This window comes from Protopterus annectens, chromosome 8.part0, assembly GCF_019279795.1.
Source record: "Protopterus annectens isolate FY-2018-M chromosome 8.part0, PAN1.0, whole genome shotgun sequence".
NCBI classification, from domain to species: domain Eukaryota; kingdom Metazoa; phylum Chordata; order Ceratodontiformes; family Protopteridae; genus Protopterus; species Protopterus annectens.
Window position 1 is genome coordinate 230,892,362 of NC_056741.1, and position 24,593 is coordinate 230,916,954.

Sequence of the window (24,593 nt, forward strand, 5' to 3'; positions counted from 1 at the left end):
GTGAATTCCTGCATTTCAGATGAATGAAGGCAAAGACCATTATAATGGAGCGTTAATACGCGATATGATATTTCTCGTTAGGCACATTATTGCTTGTCATTAAACAGTATATTGTAACTTAAGAAGGTATATTCTACTCTTAATAAAGTATATTTAATACTAAATGCACATCCTTAACTAAATGTTAACATAAATATAGGTAAGGGCATTGATCGCAATGTGCTATAGCAGTAAGTCGTGTCAATGGATACGCCTCCTGTCAACACATTCCTTAAGGGCTCAAGTATTATGCAACCTTAACAGGTATAGTGGTGTATCTCGCTATATAGCTCACCGCAAAACGTATTCATCCACAAAACCAAGTGCCCATGTATACGAACAACAAAAAATCTATAACATCTCTAAAATGCTACATATTTACAGATTAATATAAAAGGCGTCTGCATTAAGCAGGCGCGTTCAGATTAAAACCTAATTAAATGAAAAAATAACAATAATGCATGCCTTGTCTGAGTATATCTACAGGGCTTGAGTGCTATATAGACTCCATGGGTAGCAGTATGCAAACAAAAATTAATATAACATATGAATGCATATCGTGCATGTAGAAAACATAATTCTGACTTATGACTCAGAAAAAAAACATATACTAGTAATGGAAAAAACACGACTATATAAAGAATCAAACAATAAATACATGCTAATTCAAAATTATATAAAACTTACTATATGTCAAATAAATGACCACCAATGATATATTATGAACTTGGAAAATGATAAAAGTGCGTGTAAATATATATAAACTCAATATAAAAAGTCCTAACTATCCAAAGTATAAAGCATTGAATACAAAGATAAAATTATAAATCTCCATATTAAAGTTGTTTTACACTACCTATAACAATAAATTAAAATACTATAATGCATTAACATGATATATACCAAAGTTGTACTATCAATCCCACGAACATTCATGGAAATTCATGAAGATGGAATTATCATTCTCTACTAGTAAACTCTAGTACATTCAAGCAGGGGCTTAATAGAAATGGAATTATTAAGGCCTGGAGGTAAATGTGCCCCTAATTTCAATATCCAATTTAACTCGGCCTTGGCCAACCTATTCACATCATTACCACCCCTCAAGCTCAGGGCTACTATTTCTAATACTCTGAAACGAAAGGAGAGATGTGAAGGGTGTTCCATAAGATGTTTGGCCAGGGCATTGTTCTCATTGCCCTTTCTGATGTCGCACATATGGTTATAAATCCTGTCACTGAGTTTTCTTTTTGTTAAGCCTACGTAAAATGCTGCACAGCCTAGGCAAGTTGCAAGGTATATTACATTCTTTGTGTCGCATGTAGCAGCGAACCTGGGATTGAAACTATAGTTCATGGGATGATGATATTCCTGGGTGGTGGTGATATAGCCACATCTATTACAATTATTACATGGATGCATTCCTTGATTAAGCCTGCTGGAAGCAATGTCTATTGTGTTAATAAATGAGTCATTACATAGAATCCTTTTCAAATTATCACAGTTTTTATATAAAAATTTTGGTCTTTTTCCTACCAACTCTCTGGTTACACCATCCATGCTAAGAACGTTCCAATTACGAGAGATCACCCCTTGAATACTCTTGACATCACTCGTATATTTGATGGTATATTTAACCAATCTGCTTGAGTCATACGTATTGTATTGGATCCTATGTATATTGTTAGTATTAACATTAAGAGTTTCGGGTACCCAAGGACCCAAAACTGTATACCTAATGTCCTTCACCATGTTTAAATTATAACCTCTGTCATTAAACAAGGATTCCATCAAATCAGCTTCTGCTAGTAGTGAATGCTGTTCTTTACAGAGTCTCTTGATTCTCACAAATTGGCTTTTAATGATGCCAGAGAATGTATATCTGGGGTGCATACTATCGTATTTAAGTATCGTATTTTTCCAAACCGATTTCCTGTACAGGGAAGATGTAATCTGTCCACAGTCATTTATCTTTAGCGACACATCTAAAAAAGAAATGGATGTTTTGGAACTTTCTTGGGTGAATGAGAGGAAGGGGCTAGTGCATTCTATACATGACCAAAATAGATCAAACTCTATCTGAGTACCTTCCCAGATGATAAGAATATCATCTACAAAGCGTTTGTACACTTTTACCTTCTTGAACAAAGGGTGATTAAATACATGGTTCTTCTCCCAATCTAGGACCATTAGGTTAGCATATGAGTTAGCGCAGGGTGTGCCCATGGCAACACCCCACTGCTGTAGATAACATTTCTCACCGAACATAAATACATTGTTATTTAGTACCAAATCAAGTAGTTGACAGATTAAAATATTCCTGTCACTACTATATGGTGATTCACTTGTAAGTACCTCTCGAATAGATTGTATACCTATATCATTAGGTATACAGGTAAACAAGTTCTTGACATCTAAAGTGATAAGAAGATATCCATATTGATCAGTGTTTAATGTTATATTGCTCAAATACTCTAGCAGCTGGTAAGTATCTCTCAATATAGATGGAAATGACTCAACTATAGGTTTTAATAAATGCTCAATAAAGGTGGAAATATTATAGGTTGCCCAATTCTCCCCCGATACAATCGGTCTCATTGTTATGGGGATTACATTCTTATGGATCTTGGGCAAGCCCTTTATAATGGGTAAGACTGGATGTTCAATATAAAAAAATTCATAAATCTCTTTGCTGATCTGCCTACACATGACTAAGTCATACAAGGTGTCATGAATGTTATGAATAATGTTATTGACTTCATTTATATGAATTTCCTTATATGTATCCTGATCAGTAAGCATAGAAAGCATGTTAGCTATATAGTCTGAGGTGTTAAGTACTACTACCCCACCACCTTTATCGGCAGGTTTAATGGTGATGTCTTTTCTATGTTTGAGATCGTTGAGGGATTTGTGTTCAAGAGCAGTTAAATTGTAATATGCTACCTTATTATTGTTGTTCGAAAAAAGAGTGTAAAAATCCATCTCACAAAGCCTTAAAAAACACTCTACATGACTGGGCATAATTGGCATGAAATTACTCTTTCGCTTAAACTGAGATAGCTTTTTATCAATCATATTAATCTGTTGTTGATCTGAAAAAAATAACTTCAAGGACAACAAACGACAAAAAAGTCTTAAGTCAATGAGGGTTTCACTCAAAACACCAGAACATGCTGGAATAAAATTGAGGCCTTTGTTTAAAAGATTGACTTGTGTAGTATCCAATATAACATCAGAGAAATTAAAAACCAGATCAGTCAATGCCTTGTTCTCCTTGTCTGTCCGAATCTTTCCCCGGATGATTTTCTTTTTCTTGGGCCACTGCTGTTCGAGCGTCCCCTGTTTTGGTAGTTCTGCTTGACTGGATATGGTAAAAAATGAGCATTATCATTGATTGGAACCTTGGGTATGGCCCCAAGTACAGAGGCAACTTGCTTGTCTAAGAATGCTAGTTGATTGGGTGGAGGTGTGTCAGTACCCATAGAGTCAGCAAGGCCGCCAGCATCAGTTTGTGTCACTGACACAGGCTCTTTATTTCCCATTGTGTTAGAAGTAGAGAAAGACGGTACATCTCGTAAAGATGGAGTCACTGTGGAAGTATTCACCTTGTTCCTTGATGGCAAGTGACAAGCTGAAGAAACAGCTTCATTGCTGGTGTCAGTATTATGAGTTCTGGGCCAAACAAAAATCTGGCCACATTGGAAGTCATTGTGATCTCTCAATAACTTCTTTTGTTTAGTCTGTTTAAGTCTGATGCTGAAAGCATTAACCTGCGTGCATATATTGTTTAATTTATTTAAACAAAAATCTGAGTTAAAGCGCTCAATAAGGTCTTTATAAGCTGCATCAGCCTTGTTCCATAACTCAGTTTCTAGTGGCTGAAAGTATTGTATGAGAAGCTTCATATATCTGAAGCCTAAGTCTATGTTCAAATCTTGCCATTGTTTTAACAAGATCAGGTGGCTGTCCCCATAGGTGGGCATGCAGAAAACCCGCATCCCCCTTGGTACCACCCAAAAATGTAGACAGGCTTCTAGATGTAGCCTTTGCCACGCAAAACGTTGCAGTCTATATAAGTCATCTTCAAATGTTTTACATAAGGCATAAACATCACTTAAGTTCTCACCATTATTGGAGGTTACGGCAGCTTCATTAGTATTCACAAAGTCCAGAGTCAATAAAGGGTTTTTTTGTTTGGACTTACAACTTATAAGTTAGCTTCCACTGTTTAGTGAGATGTTGCAGCCAAATGAATTGTTTTATTGGATAATTGTTTGATAATTAATGCTACTCTTCCCGCCTAGTTCAGTATATAAAGGAAGAGTTTTGTATCTGTTATTACCTGAAGAAGCGTAGGTTTCACTACGCGAAAGCGCTCATCTGTTTGTCAATGCAATAAATTATTGTTTTACTTTTACCACGGAGTATTGGAAGTGACTTTTTGATCGTGTTTAGACCTCCGTTTTTGTATCACACTATATATCACCGACACCACATATTCGCAGTCCATAAAAAAACGAAACACCACACGAACGACAACGAAACCGACGTACACAAAACACAACATACTAACCCCACACACACACACACAATTAAAACAAAACACATAACCACACACACAACACAAGCACACCAAAAATCCATACAAAGCACACACTAAACCTACCTAACCCTTAAGGTCTACACACTAGCACACACCTCTACCTACCCCTAACCTAACTACTACCTATACCTCTAAACCTATTAACCCCTAACTAACTAACCCACCCCACCTCCTCCTTTAACCCTAACTCACTCCCCAACCTAACTCACTTAACCTACCCCTAACAACCTACCCCCCACTTAACCCTATCCCCTCCCTCCACCCACCACCACTCCACCCCTACACCTGCACACCTACACATACGTCCGTCACTACTCATACTCACACAGCCACCCTCCTACAATATCATCTTGCATCAGCGTTCCCCATGTGGTCATCCCCGTGTCGGTGGTCTGTCGCATTGTCGTCGTTCTTCGATCGCGCGTCACTCTTCTTCGATCTTCTTGATTCGAGCTCTTTCGATTTCGACCGGTCTCTGCCCTTCTGGCGAAGTCGTCGCGCTGTCGTACAGATATATATATATATATATATATATATATATATATGTATATATATATATATATATATATATATATATATATGTATATATATATATATATATATATATATATATATATCTATGTATGTATATAGGTTCATAGTTTCATACTACGCTATCTGCCCTAGGGCATTTATAAGCCTACCAAATCACGAAAAATGTAGTACTCAACTGGAAACAAACACCAAAGGTCCGTGTAGACAGACAAAATAGTTTCTTTAATCACAAAAATAATGACAATTCCAACTGCATGAGCGCTTTCGTCTGCCCAATGCAGACTTCATCAGAATACTGAATCAAAGGTGCCTCTTGTTTTTATACATTTTTTTGAAAAACTAATTATTCAATAATCAACTAATTAAACCAATAAATTAACAACAATTAAAAACTAGGTAATTTTAAAACACTTTTAGGGCATAAATTAACCCTTTGTTACCATATGATTTGTTCTTTGAAACTACCATGTTAAAGTGCAACTGTGCCTTAGGGTAATATGCAATCACCCAATAATAAATATATTGTTTTTTATCAAATATATACAAAATTTACAAAAATTACAAAAGTTAAAATTAAGCAGAAGTGAATGTAACATGTTGGAGAGTAACAATAAAAATAAAAATAAAAATAAAAAAGTCTGTTATTTGTTAATTTTTTTATAAAAATGTATGTGTTATATGTTTTGAGATATAGTAAAACATGTTTATGATGAAAAATAATAAAATATTAATATTTAATAAAACAAATGCAGTAATCACAACACCTATTCGTGTGTGCTGTAATATAAACAATAACAAGGGATCTGCACCTGCTATGGTGGTTTGACAATGTATTAATCAGAATTAAGGTCATAATGAAAAAGTCATAGAACCATACTATTCTAAGTCAAGAAATAAAATATCCTGTTGTGAATCTTCAAAATGTGGTCATGTTGTAACTCGGGATATAGGAAAAACTTACAATCTTGTAAAAAAATTTTTTTGCAAAAGAATATTTATTGTTAAACTGAAGTAGCTTTGTCTATTAATATTGCTTTGATGTTAATATATTCATTAAGACCCGGTAAAATATTTGACCTTAGTCTCAACTGCCACTTTATCTCCCTCTGTAATAAAAGATTTTTAATGTCACCTCCCCTCGGGTCTGGTTTAATCAGGTCCAAAATACCAAACTTGAAATCTATAAAGCCATCACACTCTACAGAATGTTTGTAGAGTGTGCTGGTCTCTTTTTTCATTTTGATGTCGTTCACGTGTTCATAAATTCTCTCTCTAAGTGTCCTCTCGGTTTTACCCACATAAAAGGAGGGGCATTTGGTACATGTGGCTAGATAGACTAACATCCTGCTATGACAATTACCTTTACACAATAAAATTTTACTATTCAATCCATTTTCAAGTTTTATTTCTTCCATTTGATTAATGTATGTACATTGTCTACAACTACCACACTTGGTAGATCCTTTCTTTTTGTCAAATATTGTGTTCCCTTTTTCAAATAATCTTTTAAAATTTGTAGCAGTCTTGTATGAAAATAAAGGTTTATTTCCAACTATCTCGTAAATCTCTTTATTGGTTTTGAAAATAGACCAATTACTTTCAAGAATGTTTGTAAAACAATCTGAAAATCCATTGTATTCTACAATACAAGCACCCATAAAATCCTTAATGTTATTCAACTTGTTTTCTTTGGGTGCAAACCTCCGACCTAACAGTTGTATATATTTAGTCCCCCACCCGTTGTAAACTTCTTCCAAAATTTCACCAACCAGTTGCTTTGGATATCCCCTTTCCAAAAATTTTTCCATCAAAAATGAAAATTCAAACAATAAATCCCTGTGTTCTGAGGTTATCCTCGCTATTCTAACCGCCTGTCCCTTAATGATACTTCTCTTTTGGTAAAAGGGATGCTGGCTGTTGAATTGCAAATAACTATTACACAATGTGTTTTTTCGGAAGATGTTGGATTTAAAACCCTTAACCTTTTTACTTAGGGTAATGTCCAGATAACTTATACTTTTGTTGTGTGTTTCATGTGTAAAAGACAAGAAAGATGTTGTTTGATTTATATATCTCATAAATTCCTTTAGATCAACCAAATGGTCTTCCTCCCACAATAAAAAAATATCATCCAGAAATCTGAGATATATTTTTATGTTTTCCATTATTGTTACTCTCCAACATGTTACATTCACTTCTGCTTAATTTTAACTTTTGTAATTTTTGTAAATTTTGTATATATTTGATAAAAAACAATATATTTATTATTGGGTGATTGCATATTACCCTAAGGCACAGTTGCACGTTAACATGGTAGTTTCAAAGAACAAATCATATGGTAACAAAGGGTTAATTTATGCCCTAAAAGTGTTTTAAAATTACCTAGTTTTTAATTGTTGTTAATTTATTGGTTTAATTAGTTGATTATTGAATAATTAGTTTTTCAAAAAATTGTATAAAAACAAGAAGCACCTTTGATTCAGTATTCTGATGAAGTCTGCTTTGGGCAGACGAAAGCGCTCATGCAGTTGGAATTGTCATTATTTTTGTGATTAAAGAAACTATTTTGTCTGTCTACACGGAACTTTGGTGCTTGTTTCCATTTATAAGCCTAGCCAGAGTGTGTTTGGCTTTCGCCACCCATTTTAAAATAATTTTGCTATGCCCTTTTTCAAGGTTAGTATACTGTGCCTCTGTCTAACAGTGACACAGAAGTGATACCTGTGGTAAACCTATGATCTCCCATACACTCATCAAGATTCCTCTTGAAGAGAGTAAATGAGGGACTGTGCCTAACCTGGACTGGGATTTTATTCCAGAGTGAAGGGAGCCTCTGGGTTATGACTCTGTCCCTCCAGCATGTCCTATTTATTTCAGTGCTGAAGTTCAAGTCTCTCGAGCGTGTAGCTCGATGGGATTTGGATTTTTTGAGGTGCAGCATGTCCATTAATTCCGGGTTGGACATGGCTTTATACGTCAGGCACAGATCGCCTCTGAGCAGGCAGTATGCCACTGAGTAGAGCTGGAGTTTCTTTAACCGGGCAGCATATGGCATCTGTTTGAGCCCTTTGATCCTTTTGGTGAGGTACTTTTGGGGTCTTTCCAGTTGCTGCAGGTGTCTGGTAAGGTACATCCCAAAAGGGGCATTGTACTCAATTATGGGCCTGATGAGGGATGAGTAAAGAGGCACGATGACCTCCCCTGATCTAGATGTGAATCCCTTCATGATTAGGTGGGCTATATAAAATGTTTTTCTAACCACTTTGGCCACGTGGTTGTCAAATGAGAGATTGCTATCAACTTGGGTCCCCAGGTCCCTAATTACTTCTTCTGTACTTAATGGATTACCACCTATGTGGTAATTTGTGGGCACTTTGTTTTTGCCAAAGGGGATGGCTATACACTTTTTGGCGTTTAGCTTGAGGCCATGGCTCTGGCACCAGTTGTCTGTTTCTATGAGGCCCTTTTGGAGGATGCTTGTGTTGGCTGAAATGTCGATTATGGCACCCAGTCTGCAGTCATCTGCAAACTTGGTCAGCCACAGTCCTTCCGTGTTGGCCTGTACCTCCGAGAAATATATACCGAACAAGAGAGGTCCCAGGACTGAGCCTTGTGGGACGCCACTTGTAACTGGTTTGGAGTCTGACATGGCTCCAGCAATTCTAACCATGTGGGTTCTGTCCTTGAGCCAGTTTGCAACCTACCTAGTGACATAGGGGGTTATATTTAAGCTGGTGAGCTTATCTATAATGCCCAAGTGGGGTATTGTATCAAAGGCTTTTGCGAGGTCCAGGTAGGCTGTGTGGACCACCTTCCCCTCGTCAATGGCCTTAGTGATTGTTTCAAAGAAATTAACCAGGTTTAAGAGGCAGGATCTGCCCTTAACAAAGCCAAACTAGGTAGGATCCAGTGTCTGTAGATCCCCAATATCTTTATTTATGAGGTCCATGATGATCCTTTCCATAGCTTTGCAGACCAAGCTAGTCAGGCTTATGGGGCGATAGTTTCCAGGATCCGTTGAGGCACCACCTTTGTGGAGAGGGACCACTGTTGCTGTACGCCACTCTTTGGGTACATATCCTGTAAGGCTGAGATTGAACAGTAGTTTTATGTTTGGGTTTAGCTCTTCTTGGAGTTCATGTAGGACGCAGCCCGGGACACTGTCTGGTCCCATTGATTCTGTGTTTTTTGCTTTGGAGAGGGCAGCTCTTACCTGAGCATCTGAGATGTCAGGGGGGGCAGCACTCTGCTGGGATAGATATTTGCCCTTTTGGTGGGGAAGGGGGGGGAGTTTGCTCTGAACCTGTCAGCTAGGATGTTGGCAATGTCTGTGGGTTCGATGTATTTTTTGTCATTTTGGACTAATTCTGAGCATATCTGGGAATTCCCACCCAGGTTCCTAACACAACTAAAGCCTTGTGATTATCCTTAGTGTCCTGTGCAATTTTTCTCTCAAAGCTGGCCTTAGACAATTTTATGAGTGCCCATAGTTGTTTGCTAATACTGATCAGAGATGCCTTTCCTTTTTGGGATTTTGCTCTATCGTGCAGTAGCTTCCTCCTTCTATTGTATAGTTTGTTTATGGCAGGGTGCACCAGACAGGACGTCTGCCTTTGGAGGATTCTGCGGTCTGGGCCATATTTTCCACAGGCCCGGGGGCTTTGAAGGATTCCACCTCGGTTTTGAGGAGTGTAAAATTTGCATTAGAGAAGTTTTTCACTGTGGTTTTCAGGGCAGGGGGTGGAGTCGGGATGTGAATATCCAGTGAGATTAGTTTATGGTCTGATCTTACCAATGAGGGATACACGTCTGGTCTGGAGCATAGAGTCCCCATGTTTGTGATGATCAGATCCAATATGTTTTCCCCTCTTGTGGGAGTGGTAACTAGTTGTTCCATAGCATTTGAGTTTATAAATTCTAGGAACCTTTTGGCTAGGGTGTTGGAGCTAGAGTAATGCTCCCACTCTATGTTTGGGTAGTTGAAGTCACCCAATATAATGGTGTTTGGAGAGACCTTCATATTTTCCAGTGTTCTCAGGAAGGCTGAGTGGGGTTTCTGGGTTTGGGAGGGTGGTCTGTAGCAGGCTATAAACTGGAAGGCAGTTTTACCCACTGTTAGTTGCACATGGATAGTCTCTGATGCTTCGTGCTGTGCCACCAACCTGGAGGTGTGGATATCTTTGACGAATATTGATACTCCCCCTCCTTTTGTGGTTCGGTCCAAGTTTTGGGGCCGAAAAGCATGGTATGAGGTATAACCTGGTAGTGCTGGGGTGCTCTCGGGAGCCTTGAACCAGGTTTCTGTTACTGCACAGATTTCGATGTTCTCCATGCTAAGGAGAGTTTTGAGTGCGTGCATCTTGAGGTTTAGACTTCTGGCATTGAGTAGCATTACTCTTAGTTTCTTATCCCTTGTGATACCTATGGAGGTGGGTTTGTCTTTTGAGCCTTGCCTAAAAAGGCACTATGGGGGTAGCAAGAGCCATTGCCAATATCCGAAAGCCCAGGGGTGACAGGTGCAAGCCGTCCCTATCGAAGCATCGTGGCTTGTCGAGCATGTCATCCCAGGCTGACAGGCATTAGATCCCCTTGGAATGACACCAATACTTAAGCCAATTGTTGAAATTGATCATCTTGTCTTCATATTGTGGCATCATTCTTGGTGAGGGTAAGATGCTACTCAAGGTCAGGGTCATACCGGCCTGGGTTACATGCTCAGAGAGCTCCTCTATGTCTCTTTTCATGTAGTCCAGGGAGGTACGTCTCAGGTCATTCACACCAGCATGGACAATGACTGAGTCATATTTGTACTTGCGTTGGAGTGACCTGAGTGCTTGTGTTATGTGTCGGATCCTAGCACCCGACAGGCAGCTCACCGTGACCTTCTCCTTATTCAGCCTGGTGAGCAGGACATCAGTGTGCCTGACGATAGATTCACTTATTACAAGTGTATCAGGTGTGTTGTTTAGCCTTAAGGGCTGTGACTGTTCGGCACACTGGCTTTTTGAGCTATGTGTTGTATGTGTTTTGTTTTGGGGTAGCGGTTGTTTGGGTGTCTGCTTTGGAGGTCTCTGCTGCATAGGCAGATTTTTATTTAGAGCCTCTGGGTATGTTTTTGTGTGTTTATGTGTTTGGTTTGCTGTCGTGGTAGGTCTATGTGAGACTGGAATTGTAGTGAGTGTGGTTTCCTTCTCCTCCTGACTGGTTACACCAGTACTGAGTTGAGAGAGCTTAGCCTCCAGTATGGCTATATGGTTGCATCTCTCACATGTGTTGGAATTTGTTGGGAGGAGGAGAGGGTTGTCTGTGTACATGAGGCAGTTGAAACATTGCCTCAAGATTCCCAGATTCACCAGATGGACCAGAGAAGAGATTGACAACTGACCTTTGGACATGCTAGAATAGTATTGGGAATTCCTTTATAATTGAAAAAAAAAGGGCTAATGGGGAACAAGGTACTCAAGGGGAGTTTGTGAGGGTGTATTGCTTTTAATTTTTTAGTGCTGACTTATATAATTGCTTTAGTGGGCAAGTGCCAGATAACTTAAATGCAATGTGTTACAGATAACTTAAATATATATATATATATATATATATATATATATATATATATATATAGATATATATGTGTGTGTGTGTGTGTGTGTGTGTATATATACATATATATATATATATATATATATATATATATATATATATATATATATATATATATATATATATATATATATATATATATATATATATATATATATATATATATTTATATATATGTGTATATATAGATGTATATGTAGATATATAATTGCATATTTCTGTTATGTCTGTGGATATTTATCTATACACACATCTATCTATCTATATATATAAAAGTTACAGCTGTACAAGACAACATACATTTTCTATGCTAGTAGCTGCGTACACCCACGCAGGCGCACTTGCATCTACTTATTCTGAGTTACATATGTTTGCAGGCAATTCTTTGGGATTACATGTGCCTTATTCCTTATGAAAGTACCATTTTGATGGAATCCGGTTAACGGACCCATGCAAACGCGGTCACCTTTACATCTATAAATGTTGGCCTTACAGAATAGAGGCATTCATTACACAATTAATATATGCTATAGTCGTACTTGAACCTGGAATGCCTTTACGTTGGGTGGATGTTGTAACCACTACACTATTGTTCTGGCTCATTTATATGTATACCCACGGTTCATAGCTACTCTGACATACGCCTCACCGCTTCCCTTACAGTTGGTTGGTGTACCTATGTGTATGGACCTCTGTGATATTCGGGGACTCATTTCTACAGTGACAGGGACAAGGCTATGACAACTTAGGGATAATCATGGACACTTCTACCATATTAGTACTTTTAACTTGGAACGTGTTGACAGATTCGTAATACTACTAATTTTCTGCAGTTAAATGCATCTATTACTCTTCATTGTTGTAAGTAGTCATTCTCATTCAACAACTTTCCTCCAAAGGTCACTGGCTTTGTGAGTGGTTAAGAGGCTGGCCAGTTGTGCGAATGCTCTGACCATTGGTAGCATTGACATTGTCATATGTGCAGGTTGGGATGTATTCTGGGGACTAGGGTTGCCACCTTTTCAAATGGCCAAGATGGGACATTTTCGTAACACACATCAGATTTTACAGGCCGACACATGCCCATGGGCAGTACAAAGGATACAACTTTACTTATTTGCCTACATAAAAGCCTATTGTTGTAGCGGTTTAGTTGCTTATTCTGTTTCTTGTAACATTTAGGTATTTTAGATACAGAAATAATTATTTTATGCAACTATTACATAACATAATTATGTCCTACAATCTCAGGACATTTGCCATTTTTAAAATATTTTGTCAGGACACAACTGTCCAAAGAGGGACTGTCCCTCGCAAAGTGGGACAGATGGTAACCCTACTGGGGACACCAGATTGTTTGGGCCAACACATAGCCACGATCAGTGCAGGTTTAGAAAATTCATTTGTTTCTTAGCTGTGAACCTATACCTTTGGCACTTTTGTTGTTTGCCTGTTTCTTGTACGGATTACGTTCATTCTATCCTGACGTGACCACTTTAGGCAACTGTTACATGCAGTATGGTACATAGTTATTTCCTACAATCACAGTACATTTGACATTATATCATTGTTGGTCAGGTCACACCTACACACACATTAATTGTCCCTCACACAGTGGATCAGGTGGTATCTTGTTTACGTCAGTGCCTTCATCACCCTTATACCATGTGCCACTATGTGAATGTGTGCAATATATTCTCTCGCTTATTCGTGTCGGGACACATGCATCATGGGCAGGTGTTTGATCCTGGGTAGTAGGTTCTGCATGACCGTCTAGGGCTGGACAGTCTCGTGCACCACTACTGCACATTCCAACTTGTATCCAGATATCTACAGGACTGGACATCGTGCCTTCATACCCATTCTAATGTTTACACAGGTTACTGTATCCCATGAGGGATATCCCAAAAATTTAACAAGACCAAAACAAGACCAATACCAAACATTCTTCTGGTGTTACAAAAATGTGCTGGTGGTTTTACATGCAAGGGATACATAGTTTGCAATCCTAAAACTGCCTAGGGTGTCACTACCTACTACATATGCGTAGTGATCACTATCTGTAGATGTGGCTCCACCAAACTAGTAGGCCAAGTATGCCTGGATTTGGTGGATGTTCAGGTATGTGCTGTGGAGGGGATGCTTGGTAGTCCATTATGCATCCAGGTGTGTTGCATTTGATATGGCCAGTTCCATCAGGACCAATCTGTGGGTATGTGCCGGTGATGTGTCTGTACATTTGTTTCGCACATTTTAATATTCATATGTTTGTGGGATTGTGTTCTACAGTGTGGCCTATCTGGTTGTATTGCAGATGTGTATACATGTTTTTGTGTTTCTTTCTGCTTCACCCACTGCTCCCTCATACACCTCCAGTTCACCTATTCTGCATACGACACAGTGTCACCTTGGAGGATTATACCATTACCCATCCCCCACACACACATATTCCTGAAACTCCATCCATCACTGCTTTGGTTGATGGCCCATGACACGGTCAAGGTAACACATTGCATACCCTACATATGTAAGGTACCTGTATGGTTGTGTGGACTACCCTGCCATGTTTTACTTTCCACATGCTATACCTCACACACATAGGTACACACCCATACTTAACTTTCATGACATGGTTGGTATACCTGGGTAATACCCGTTCAGCTGTGACACATCCTGACAAGTTCGGCTTGGACCGCTGATGTGCGGATTTTGGCCGACTGTTCTAATCATTAGTAGGATGCCACCTTTTCCTATGTCCAGGATGTACTGGACAACACGTACCCACAGTCAACGCTATGGATAATACTGTTCCTTTCAGCCTACATGTTGCCTTATTGTTGTAGCAGTTTATATTCTCCTTCTGTTTCGTTTACATGCTTATTCTATTTCCTGTTACATTTGGTATGTGAAATACGGACATACCTATTGTATGTGATTATTACATGCGTTGTGGGATATAATTTGGTCATACGGTCGCTAGATATTTACATTTATCGTGTTTTTTGTTATGGACACATCTGCCCAGCTGTGTACCCTCCCTCACAATATGGGTCAGCTGGTGACCCTGACAATTGGGCTGGATGTACCTACTGGCGTCACACTAACATATGATGCGTTTCACTTCCACTTGGTATAACTATCTACACTGCGTTGGACTACAGGCACACTGTTTTCAATGTCATTTGTTCATGGGATAGGGACCTATTATTCCCTACCATGCATTTGTGTTTGCTTCTTCATTTTGTATTCGCAGGAACTGTCTTGCATGCTTTGCATACATTTCAGTATCCACAGACACTGACAGATGTGATTACTATTGCTTGCAAATTGTTATATGCAAGCATTTTAGGTTGCACATCGACAGCTGACATTTCCATGCCTCCATGTGGCAGTTCGACACACCCTATGTACTCACGCTCCTTTCCTATGTACATGGCTGTGGCGGCAGCGCGCCTTCATTAATATGCATTTGGCACTACTGCACCATCTTCACGCTGCACGGTTGGTGCAAGCCTAACACCAGCCTTGCGCTGAGCTTCATGAATCCTGGGGAATGTGTGTGAGGTAGAGTTGTGGAAAAAGTAGTTGCTTATGTAGCTCAAGCCATTGTAGATTTTTTAAAGCTATGCAGTGGTGAAAGTGATAGGGAAGGTTGGCAGTGAATCTGGCTATTTTGTTGTAGGTAGTTTCAAGTTTAGCTAATAGACTGGATTGAATATTGGTGAGAATAGGGGTTGCATAAAGTAAGGTTGGGAGAAGGAAAGTCTGTGCTAGAGAACATTTGGTATTATTAGTGAGGTATTTTTTTATGTCTGTATAAGAGACCAACTTTTGTTGGGTCTTTTTGATGGCTTGCTGCATATGTATGTCAAACTTTAGTTGGTCATCTCTGATTACACCCAGAAGTTTAGTATGTGGTTCAATAGAGATAAGTGTACTATTAAGAGAAGATACAGTGAAGACATTTTTGTGTTGCTGTATTGATTTGTGGAGGAACAGTACGAGTTTTGTTTTGTTTTTAGAGCTGAGAAGTAATTGATTATTGCCATTTTTCAACTGAAAGGAGGGAATCTGGAGTAAGAACAAGAAGGTGGGGAAGATTATCAGAGCACAAGATAATAGAGTTGTCTGCATATTGTTTTAGTGAGGACAGGAAGTGTGTAGGTTATTTGTAAAGATATTAAAAAAAGAGGGGTCCAAGGATTGACCCTTGGGGGACACCAGTTTGGATTGGGAGGAAGGGGGAGGAAGCATAAAACCATTTGACAGATTGGAATTTGTTGGAGAGGTAACTGGAGAACCATAGTATAGCAGAAGAGGAGAGGTTAAGGGAAGAAAGTTTTGAGAGCAGTAGGGTATGGGAAACGGTGTCGAAGGTTATAGATAGGTCAAGGAAGAAGCATGAGACTAGTTTGTTATTGTCCTGTGCTTTGACGATATTCTGTGTAAATGAAATGAGAGCTATAGAGGTACTGTGGTGAGGACAGAAGCCATGTTGGGTGGTAGTTAGCAAGTGGTCTTGTATGATGTGTTTGAGAAGCTGGTTATGAATACATTTTTCTAGAATTTTGGATAAGGGGGATAGTATGGCAATAGCTCTGTAGTTAGTTGGTTCGGTTGAATTGCTACCTTTCTGGAGGAGTATGACATAGTGCCTGACATCTGGAAAAAATCCTGTGTTCTTGTTCTCTTGAATAGACCTATTTATTACTATGGAGACTGGATGTGCAACAGAGCTAGCTGCAAGTTTATGGAATAGAAGAGGTAAGTTGTCAGCAGAGAGAGAGCAGGTTTTCAGTTTGGTGAGAAGAGATTTGATGCATGCAGTAGGGACAGGTTGAAGACAAAACTGGGTGGATTTGGTAGAAGGAAGGGGATCAGAAGGGGAGGGTGTTGCCAGGCTAGGGGAGAGGGAAGTGTTGCCAGATCTCTGACAACATGTAGACAGGGAAGTAAGAAACTCATTCTATGTCACCCACCTTATAAGTAAGGATATGATATCCAGGCCTAAGGAAGTTATAGTACCACTCTACTCATCCCTTATCAGACCCATCATTGACTACAATGCCCCCTTCTGCATGTACTTGACTAGGCATATGCAAGAGCCGGAATGCCCACAGTGCTTCCACCCCAATGAAGCTAGGGTATTAACACACTGTCCTATACAGGTCACCTTAGAGGTCTGTCTTTCTACTCAGTTTCCTATTGGTTGTTGAGAGGCGATTTGTGCTTGGCATATAAAACATCATTAGATCCAGCCCAGATGGAACTTTTGTACATCCACAAAATGAGCAGCATCAGAGGCACTACATCCAGAGATCTGAAGTCTGTTTGCGACATAAAATAAACATGCTGACGAGACTGATGCATGACACAAAGGATGCCCAAGATCTGGAATAGCTCCCCATCCATATGAAATAGTGTTAATCCCTAAACCTAGTCAAATGCAACCTTGACCATTGGATGGGAAATTGCAAATTCATCCCTGGGCTGACTCCCATGTTTCTTACAGACTGAGGTCAACAGTAAGCATTCTCTAACTAACATATCCTCCCACATAATTTTTAGCAAACTCCTAAATAACATACTTCTCCTAACAAACATCCCTGTCCCCCAAATAAGATATACATGTTACCAGGGGATGCAACTGGGTTGTGTTGCATGGCTAGAATTATAAAGACCTTAGTAGTTCATAGATTCATAGGTTGGTACTAGGCTATCGGCCCTAGGGTCTATACAAGCCTAGCCATAACAATTCCCTGGCTATTTCTTCCCACAGTATTTACTTCCCTGGACCCCTGTCTAGCAGGGTGACTGATGTGATCCCCAGGGTGAATTTCCTATCTCCCATCCAATCATCAAGGTTCCTTTTGAAGAGGGCCAAAGAGGCGCTCTGTTTGACATGTATGGGCAGTCTAGTCTAGACTCTGGGGAGACTCTGGGTCAGGAACCTATCCCACCAGCATGTTTTGTTCATTGTGATGACAAGGTTTAGATCCCTGGAGCATGTGTCTCTGAGGGATTGGAATTTCTTTAAGTGTAGCATGTCCAACAGCTCTGGGTTTGACATGGTCTTGTATGTTAAGCAAAGATTGCCTCTGAGTAGATGATACGTGACAGAGTATAGGTGAAGTTTTTTTAGATGGTCAGCATATGGCACCTTTTTTAGGCCTGTGATTCTTTTAGGGAGGTATTTCTGTGGGCTTTTCAGTTGTTGCAGATGTCTTGAAAGGTACATACCAAACAGGGCATTGCATTTTATAATGGGTCTAATGAGGGATGAGTACAGTGGGACAATGACCTCCTTTTTTCTGGATGAAAAGCCTTAGTGATGAGGTGTGCCACATAGAAGGATTTCCTGACTGTTGTGGCAATGCGGTTATCAAAGGTGGGACCACTGTCCACCTGTGTCCCTAAGTCTCTTATCACACTTTCAGTGTTTAGTGTACTGCAACCTATGTGGTAATTCATGGTTACTTGTTTTTTCCCAAAAGGGATAACTATACATTTCTTGACATTGAGTCCATGGCTCTGGCACCAAGCATCTGTTTCTGGAATGGCCTTTTGTAGAATATCCAAATCATTTGGGGATTCAATAATGGCTCCCAGTTTGCAGTCATCTGCAAACTTTGTTAGCCAGAGTCCCTTAGTGTTGGCCTGTACTTCAGAGAAGTAGATGCCAAACAAGAGCAATCCCAGGACTGAACCCTGAGGTACTCCACTTGTCACTTGTCTGGAGCTGGATTTGGAGTTGGCTACTTTTATGGTGTGGGTTCTGTCAGTAAGCCAGTTGACAACCCATGCAGTGATGTGGTGATTAATGCCCAGCTTACTAAGTTTATCTATGGTTCCAGAGTGGAGGATGGTGCTGAAGACTCTGTCGAGGTCCAGATAGGCTGTGTAGACCACCTTACCCTTGTCCACAGCTCTGGAGACTGATTTGAAGAAGTCAGTCAGGTTCAGGAGACAAGATTGGCCCTTCATGAACAAACTGTGCGGGGTCCAGTGTTTGAAGGTTGACAATGTCTTTGTTTCTAAGTTTCATGATAATATCTTCTATGGCCTTGCAGATCAGGCTCATCAGACTGATGGGGCACTAGTTCACGGGCTCCAAGGTGGATTCCCCCTTGTGAAGTGGGATAACTGTAGCTGTGTGCCAATCAGTGGGCATGAAGCCTGAGGTAAGGCTGTGATTAAACATGACACTTAGGTGAGGTGCCAGTTCATTTTGTAGTTCATGTAGTACACAGCCTGGGATGTCATCTGGTCCCATGATTGCTGTATTCTTAGCTTTGGAGACTGCATTTTTTACCTATGTGGCCATTATTACCGGAATTTGGCAATCTTTTGGTATTGAGATGGGCCCTTTAGGGGGTGAGAGGGGGGGGTGAAGTTTGCACTGAATCGATCTGCCAGGATATTGGCAATATCCTTGGGATCAGTATATTTAATGCCATTCTGTTGTAGCTCAGAGCAGATCTGAGCATTGCCATTTAGATTCTTGATATTATTATAGAATGCCATGTGGTTGTCTTTGGAATCTTTGGCAATTTTATTTTCATAACTAGCTTTGGAGGATTTTATAAGGGATCTCAGCTTCTTACTGAGGCTGATAAGGGAGTTTTTTGCATCCTGGGATTTCCCTCTTTTCTGCAACAGTTTCTTCCTTTTGTTGTAAAGTTTGTTTATGGCAAGGGACCACCAGATTTGCTTCCTGTTTTTGGAGGAGAGCATTTTGGCTCTGTTGGGAATGGCACGATTCATGCACGAGTGGATGTTCTCGTACAGTGCCTTAGTGTAGGATTCAGCAGTCGAACTTTCAGTTCCTGTCTTCATGGGTGTCATGACGTTTGTCACTTCTGACTTGAGTAGCATGAAGTTGGCTTTGGAGACGTTTTTTTACAGAGGTTTCTTTACCGGGGGTGGGTAGGGGTGGGATGTGGATGTCAAGGGTGATTAGCTTATGGTCAGACCTGACCAATGAGGGGGTGACCCTAGGTATGGAGCATCGATTTTCCATGTTGTTAATGGCCAGGTCTAGGAAATTGGAGCCCCTGGTGGGACTAAGGATTACTTGATCCAAGGTGCTGGAATTTACGAATTCCAAGAACCCTTGGGCACAGGTGTTGGTAGTTTTCCCAGTTAATGGCAGGGTAGTTGAAGTCACCCAGTATTAGGGTGTTTGATTGTATCTTAATATTTTACAATATGTTTAGAAAGGTGTAGTGAGAATCTTGTTGCTTGGTGGGGGATCTGTAGCAAGCTACAGTTTGGATTGCAGTCTTACCTAGTGTTAGTTGCACCTGGAGAATTTCAGATGCATTGTGTTGGGCAACTAGCCTGGTGTTGTGAATATTCTTGGTGAATATGGACACTCCTCCACCTTTAATGTTATGGTCCTGGTTTGGTGGCCAAAAAGTGTGGTAAGAGTTGTAGCCTGGTATTGCAGGGGTGCTCTCTGGAGCCTTGAGCCAGTTGTTAGCTTTGTATATACCTATGAGCCTATGAACTTATAAACAGACATTAAAATATCTCATAGTATATTTTGAACTACCTCAACATGGACACAACTTGTGTCACATTTCAGATATTTAAATATTTTGATTAATCAATCACTGAACTTCATTTTTCAAACAGAAATAAACATTACTTATATTTCCTCCCATCTTAAACTAACTCCCATCCATTAACCCCAAATGGTCATTGATCTATTACCAAACATGAGCTTATTTCAACCCTTGAGCATGCTTTGGTAGTGACTGCCTATATATATCTTTTTATAACACTAAGATGCTTCCAACTATTTTAAGATTCAGTAGATTCATTTCTCAACTAAACTCAGGAAACAGAATTGCATCCCCTTACAAAAAAAGATGGATGTTTTCCAATAAATGGCTTTCTCTTTTCCTTCTTTTTGTAGAACTTCAATCATTTGTACCTCATCTGCTGCCATTTTTTTACCCTCACTTTTATCCATAAATTAAGAAACGCAGCTGTAAACTATTATTTTAAAGGCTATGCAGGGGAGCCCTAATTTTATATTACTTGGCATGCAAGTTTATCATTATAGAAGGGATTATCCAAGCTAGAACCAGAAACCTGAAAATTTTCCTTCACTATGAAAAAGTACAGTAAGTCATCTTTTTTATGTAAAACCTTTACATCTCTTGATGGATACCATGAAATTTAGTTATTTCAAAAACCTTGCATAGTGATATAGCCTTCACCTAATCTTAATTTAAAATGTTCTGTGTAAAATAGATATCTGTTGAGGTTCTTTTTTAAGAACTGATTCATTTTTTCATTTAAAGAAGGTCTTAAGTTGAACTGAAATTTTGATTTTCGGTTTATGATATGTTGTTCCTTTCCAGTTATGAATATACTTTTGTGCCTGTATATGTTTACGTTTGTGAAACCGTGAAAGTCGTTCAGTTTTTCTAACTTTACCAATATGTTAGCTGCTTGTGACCTTCCTGCTGTGATAGTTTTCTTTTTACTTTGTTTGTCAAGGACTATGGCTGAAAATGATATCTGGTTCAACAATCCCATCCAGAAGTAGACCTAAATTAATAATAGCAACAGAGACAAAGAGCTAAATTCTTTTACTCTTATGTAACAATTTTAGTACTGGTATGTTGTATTTTTGCTTTATCTGAAAGCAATACAAATATACTTTAAAAAACAAAAGAACTTGAAGATATACAGCAAGAAAATACTGAAAATATGGAAATGCCCTGTATTTCTTCACTACGTTTCATTAAACTGAAATGTGTAGATTTACTGTAACAGTAAACAAAGCTTATTTTAAAAACTGAATATAAAAAAATCACTGTCATAGAAACAAATTAAGAAGCTATGAATTGCCCAATGGGTAGATCATGAAGGTAATACAACTATTTTTCCACAGTACTGAAAATATTCAAGCTTTCTCTTACAGAACTAAATAAAACAGAAATATCCCCTAAATGCATAACTCACAGACAATAACTCAGAGCAATTGTGGTAGATTTAATCCTTCTGTCAAAAAAAAATCATTATGATTGCTTGGCTGAAAAAAAAAAATAAAGTAACAACTGTAACAACAACGTTTGTCTTTTCGGCTTTTCCCAGTAAGGGGGTCACCACAGCGGAACTCCGGTCCGGTAATGATTGGCAGTAGATTTTTACGAAATGCCGAGGTGACAGCTCGACTCTCAACCTTCAACAAAGGCACACCCATTTGTGCACGCATGTCTTTTGAACGCAACAACAATAATAATAATAATAATGGCATTTCAGATTTAGCAGTAAAAGGAATTATAAATTATTGGCCTATAGAAGTCTTTAAAAGCAAATGATGCCAAGGAAGTTAAGGCATCTGTTCTCCCCATACCATAATTAAAATGTATCTAATTATAAAATCCTGGGGTTTGCAAAAAAAAAAAAAAAAAAAAAATGAATAACCTATACACTTCTTAAAAATTAAAAATGGTCTCTGATAAAATAATTCTGTATGGTCTAGAATGCAGGTCTACTCTAAATTATCAACTTCCAGAAAGCCAGTGATCCAAAATACTGCAAAATAATGCCAGAAAAACAGAAGAGTGAAAAGTTTAATTTTGAGCCCACTCCCTACCCACCCATCCCCCTTATATAGTGAGCAAACACCATGCACCCTTTGATCATATATCTACTAACTCCATAGCTGCACCAACTTGAAGAAGAAAGAAATCTCAAAAAAACATGTGAACCATTGACTGCACACTCTTAGATACCACCCTACAATGCTTTCCCATAGAATTCAGCTTTTGAAGTTCTATTCCTCAAACATTTTTTCCTATAGGCAAATGAAGCTCAAGGAATTTCACCTTGAACAAATATAAAGGAGCCTTAGAATACTGCTGTGGACATAACACATTGTCTGTTTAGCTCATCTAGAACATACTAGACTGAGTTATTTTTTATGCAGTATAAGGTATGGATTTTTTATTCAAAAGTATCACTTCATATTAAGGGTACTCTAAATGTACACTAAGGTAGCATAGCTTCCTTTTACAGTTAATAAATCTTAAAGTATTATGTTTGTAAGACTGGAAGACCACTACTAAAAGTAGTGCATGAGTATTTTTATGATATTACTAAGAGAAATACAAATAATATAACCTACTTAAAACTTTTTTTTGTAATATAAATTTTATTACAATTTCTAATAAACAATACAGATACAAATAAAAGAAGAAAAATTGGCTTTCACTTACATTAGTTGCATGTTGTCAAATACAGTCAATAATAAACATCAAGAAATATGTCTTACATTTGCTAGAAGAATAATTACAATTGAACATTGGATCATAAAAGGTAGCATTTGAAATTACTAAATTATCTCATAAAGAATATGTACCCATATGTCTAGGCTTATTCTAGTTAACTATATACATTATATACACTTGGTTGTCACTTATAAAAGATGATATACTTACAGATACTAGGTATTAATACTACCAGTAAGCTTAAAAGGTATGCTCATACATGGTTATTATGTCCCTTAAGGAGTTGGTTGGAGGTTTACAATCCTCGTCTAGTGAAGTTGAAGCAGTCGGTATAGCGTAATTAGTAGGACACTATTTAAATGAGGACGAGAGAGAAGAAAAAAGAAAAAGAAAAAAAAGTTGTAGATATATATAAAGTTGTAGACATAAATAATACTATTAAAACTGTCAACAGGAAAATAGGCTCCTTATATTGAATCAAAACTTTCTTAACTCCAACAGCCAAAACCAAAATTGCACACTCACATTTAATTTCTACTCTTCTATATGCTTCTCCCATATACACTAACCTCAAAAAGACTAACCTTGTCTAACTGGAGCATGCCTATAATAGCATCGTCAGATTTGCCACTGATAATCCCTTTCAAACTCACCACTGTCAAAATCTAAAGCAGCTAGGCTGGCTTGAACTTCAAAACCTTCTGAAAATCTTCCAACTTACCATGGCCTACAAGATATTTTACCAAACTAACAGTACTCCTATACTATCAAATCTCATAATTCCCTATAAAAACCTAAATTCACTACGCTATTCTAACAAGCTTCTAGCTACCATAACCAAAATTAACAACAAGGCTGGCAATTCCCTCTTTTCTAACACAGTGGGAAAAAACTGGAACCTACTTCCCATTGAACTAACATCACTCTCTTCCCTACCTCTCTTTAAACAAAAACTCAAAATACACCTTAAAACACACTGGTTATGTCCATTCTGTAAACCTGACTACCCTTTGCTTACACTAACTTATTTCTTCACCTTACTAAATTCTCTCATATATTTTCTTTAAAATCTTCAGGAAAACTGAACTGGTGATCACAATTGAACATATTGGCAGACCCTTTCCTGCTAATTTCTGTAAAATCTACTCCATAATTGTATACTAAAGTTATGTCAATTTTATTACAGTAAATTAATTCATCACGACCATTATGATTTTCTATACTAGTGTAAATACCAACTTTTCCTCTATTTTTATTTTTGTTCATATATATTTTTATTGAACTTCTTTCATTTACTATGGTACAACAATGATTTCTATGTTTATCTTATAGTTCTAGGATTATCTAATTTTGCTATTGGAGCTTTTCTCCCCGGGCCTCTACTGAAAATGGAAATGTATCCAGCTAGACTAGCCTGGTCAACAAATGTAAAATAAATAAATAAATAAATATATAAGGGCATAGTTAAGAGCTTCTACAAGATTACCCCAATATTTCTGGAAGTATTTTATTTTCTTTTTACTTATTGTACTTAATTTGCTCACCAGAACATATTTAGAAGCAATGGT